The sequence below is a fragment of the Solanum tuberosum genome, unplaced genomic scaffold, assembly GCF_000226075.1.
Source record: "Solanum tuberosum cultivar DM 1-3 516 R44 unplaced genomic scaffold, SolTub_3.0 scf00010, whole genome shotgun sequence".
Taxonomy (NCBI): Eukaryota; Viridiplantae; Streptophyta; class Magnoliopsida; order Solanales; family Solanaceae; genus Solanum; species Solanum tuberosum.
The window spans coordinates 13,076-17,138 of NW_006238936.1; the positions used below are offsets into that span (position 1 = coordinate 13,076).

General features: G+C 32.7%; 1 pseudogene; it reads right to left on the reverse strand.

Annotated features, from left to right (window-relative positions):
• Nucleotides 1–241: 241 nt before the first annotated feature.
• On the reverse strand, nt 242–2,217 carry LOC102595701 (2-alkenal reductase (NADP(+)-dependent)-like; annotated as a pseudogene).
• Between the last annotated feature and the right edge of the window lie 1,846 nt (nt 2,218–4,063).

Consider the following 4,063-nt stretch of genomic DNA (forward strand, 5'->3'; position numbering starts at 1 on the left):
CTCTTTGAGTCTTTTACTTACTGCATTTACTTTTACCATTTACTGTTATACTAATCTGTAGGTGAGTCGACTTTCCAACATAGACTAACGACTGATGAAGAAATTTTTAATTCCCCCCTCTTGACTTTCAGTGGTCATGTCACACATATATATGCATTCAACAAAATCATGTAAACAAAACGTTTCATAAGTATAAACACAAGTTTCTCTACTGAATCTATAACTGAGTACATTTATTTAAAAGAACTGACACACCAACTAACCAGTTACTAACATTTTTGTGTAAATTCATTCACTCGAAACCATCACAACTTGCTTTCCAATATTGTGACCAGAAAAGAGACCAACTAGAGCAGTGGGCGCATTTTCGAGACCTTCAACTACATCTTCTACGTACACAACGTTACCAGCCTTTATTTTTGGAATGATCATTTCCAAATATTTCGAATAAAGATGAAAGTAGTCGAAAATGATGAATCCTTCCATGCGGATTCGTTTTGAGATGAGGTAAAATAAGTTGTGCACTCCTTCGGTCTGCTCAAGGTTGTATTGTGAGATCATCCCACACGCAGCAATACGGCCATGGAGTTTCATATTCAGAAGAACTGCGTCAAGCATTTTCCCTCCAACGTTCTCAAAGTAAATGTCGATTCCATCAGGGAAGTACCTAATACAAATCAATATATTTCCAGTGACATTTTAGTTTTTTCTCCGCGTTTGGTTAACAACAAAGTGCTTATAAGTCAAAATCAGTTAAAAGTCAGAAGTTGTTCATCCTTAACTAATGATTTTTTAGCTCATAGTTAAAACACTTTTGGTTTAACCAAATATTTTACTATTTTATCCTCAATATTGTTTTTACATTCTCAAAATATTTTTCCCAAAACAGAGTTCTAACTTTCTTTTCACTCCATATATGTCGTTCCTCCTTTTATTTGAATGAAAATATTTCAATTCATAATATTTTACAACAAATTAAGGGCATTTTAATTATTCTAACAAAAGAAATGGATACTTTTTACCAAACACATAAATTGCTTATTAAGAACTTAATTTATTTATTTTACATTTTAAGCTTATATCAACTATTTATAATTAGCTAATACAAACGGTCTCTAAGATTACTAACCTCTTCAAAGCTGCATCTAAATCATGCTCCTCTTTGTAGTTAAAAGCTTCATCAAACCCAAACTTGCTCTTCAATAAATCAACCTTTAATAATATTGAACAAAAAAAGACAGAATAAGCTCAATTACAAGTTAAACATCATGATCTTTTTGATTTTGTGGAGACACTTAACATCATTTAATAATTAGTAACAAAGTTTCTTTATACTTAATCCCTTTCCTCCTTCCCAAAGATAGAGAGACAAATTACAATAAGCAAGATATATAGGTTAATTTACTACTAATCAGATCCAACAAATTAAAGGAGATATAATTAAGCAACATTCAAGGATGTAGCCTAGTGAGTAGTGATCAATGAAGTGGTCGAGAGCCATGAGGTTTCAGATTGTGGAGACAAAAAATACTAGGTGATTCTTCCCTAACCTTGGTGAATAGAGCTAATGGTATATCGCGATGAAACTTACCTTTTCTTTGCTTCCAGCACTACCAACAACATAGCAACCCAACATCTTTGCAAATTGGCCAACAAGCTGACCAACAGCTCCAGAAGCAGCTGAAACAAAGACAGTTTCTCCCTTCTTAGGAGAGCAAATTTCATAAAAACCAACATAAGCTGTCATCCCAGGCATCCCTACAAAACAATTGAGTGAAATTAATGAGCTTTAATACACAACACAAATTGATTTAATAAAAGGAAAAGTTCATAACTTACCTAAGATTCCAGTATAGTAAGAAAGAGGGACATCTTTGTCATTGATTTTAAACAGATAATTCTGATCAGTAGGTGTTACAATACTATACTCTTCCCATCCAGTCATTCCCCAAACTAAGTCACCTTTCTGAAAATTCGAATCACCAGACTCCAAAACTTTAGCCACTCCAAATCCTGTGATAGGCTATTCTTCATGCGTCCCCTCATGTAAGGGTCACATGACAGGTAAAGATTCTTCAAAATAACAACATTAGAACCTTCTGGAACATTCAACTTAATAGTGCTATTCTTCAATTCCATGTCTGATTCTTTAGGGTAACCACTCACATAGTGTTTTAAAATGACTTGTTTGTTGCTAATTGTCACTTCTTCTCCCATTTTCTCAAATGTTTAATGTGAATGTCTTTTTAGAATGATCTGTTTAATGTGTGTATATATAGAAGGGTTCGGAAGAACAAACATAACTGATGGCGTAAGCAATTTATTGGAAGAGAATTGTGTTTCAATTTGGATTCTCATATTCGGTTGTATGATAATCATGTTGGTGTTTTCGCTAGGAATGACAAACGAAGCGGTGCGGTGTGGATAATTTAAGGTTAGGGAGGGTGAGGTGAGTCAAAATATATCCTTTAGATCAAATCTCTAATGGATTTTTTCTAGATCGAATTAAATCAAGATGACGTCCCTTGACGAGCTCATAGATTTCTTTCCTCTTATCCAACTTACCAGAATGTGCATATATATCTCCTCGAAGGCCAAAGTATCAATAAATGGGTAGTAAGATTAAGTTGATTTGGTCGAACTCATTAGTTTTGATCTAAATTTTATATTTGTCTTTAGAAATTTATTGAATATGTTTAAATTATTAATTTACAACTTAGTAATCTTAAAGAATTAGAATCTCGCACTCATAATTTTTAAATTCTAACTGCGAACTTGATACTAATTTCCTCCTTTAATTATGATGATTCTATAATCTATACGTCTTCTCCCCATCAACGTACGCTATGATATACTTAACATTAAATAACTGTATATATGTACAATTTGCAAAGATATTCAAATCATTCATTTCTTGGACTAACTTGTAAGGTTGCCTAGCTCCATGGGATTATTTGCAACAGTGAGAGAATGTCATAAATAGTCCCTTTAACTCTATGAATAGATCTAAAATGATCACGTAGTTATGTTTTTGTCGGATTTAGTTCTTTAATTATTTAAAAACTTGTCAAATTTAGTTCCTTAACTATATATTTATCGATTTTAGTCCACTCATTATACATTTATCGATTTTAGTCCACTCACTATACATTTATCGATTTTATTCCTGTAAGTATCTAAAAACTTATCTGATTTGGTCTATGTCTATTTTTTATACAAATAACTTAGGTTATATTAACGAAAATCATGTCTCAAAAAATTAAATCATTTATGTAACATCCCGCATCTAGAAATAATTAGAATGTAGTTTAAATCTGAAAATTTTCGTTTTTGGAAAGTTCAAGGGAAATCTGGAAAATTGTAAGCAAGAAAAGTTGAGTTTTAGTCATTTTCAAATTATCATAACTCCTAGCTCAGGATGAGTTAGGAGTATTTATAGATATGGTTGGAACGATCTTTTCAACTCCACCAAGTTTACGCGATTCCGAGTTCGTATGAGAGATATTCCCTTTGGAAATTGGGCTGTTGGATTAAGAAAATGTTCAATCCGGATTTTAAAGGGTAGTTTGGTCTTTTCCTTACCCTTTTATTTTAATTCGTTTTTGGTCATTAATAAGGGGTCTAAACTGATTACATTTACCAAATAGAGCTAGGGTTTTGGAGGAGGAACGCAAGAAAAGAGAAAGGAGGACAAAGCTAGATTCGTCGTCGTAAGGAATTGCTTGTGAATTTCGCCAGGATTCAATCCATTAAGGTATGTAAGCTTCCATAGTGTTGGGTTCTTTCACCCACACACCAATCATGATTTATTCAGCATAATTTCGCTCTTGAAATTTAAAGATTAGAGTTCTTGATGAGTTCTTGATAAATGTTCTTGAAGTTTCACTAAGTTTTGAAGTAAGATTCTGCTTGGGTCAACTTTAAACGACCATATCTCTTAGAATATTAAGAGTTACGTGAGCTATAACCTATCCAATTAAAGGTAATTGAATCTACTTTCCAACCCCACCAATTTCATGTCAATCCAATATCTGAGTAAAAAGTTATGACTATTTTAGTAACC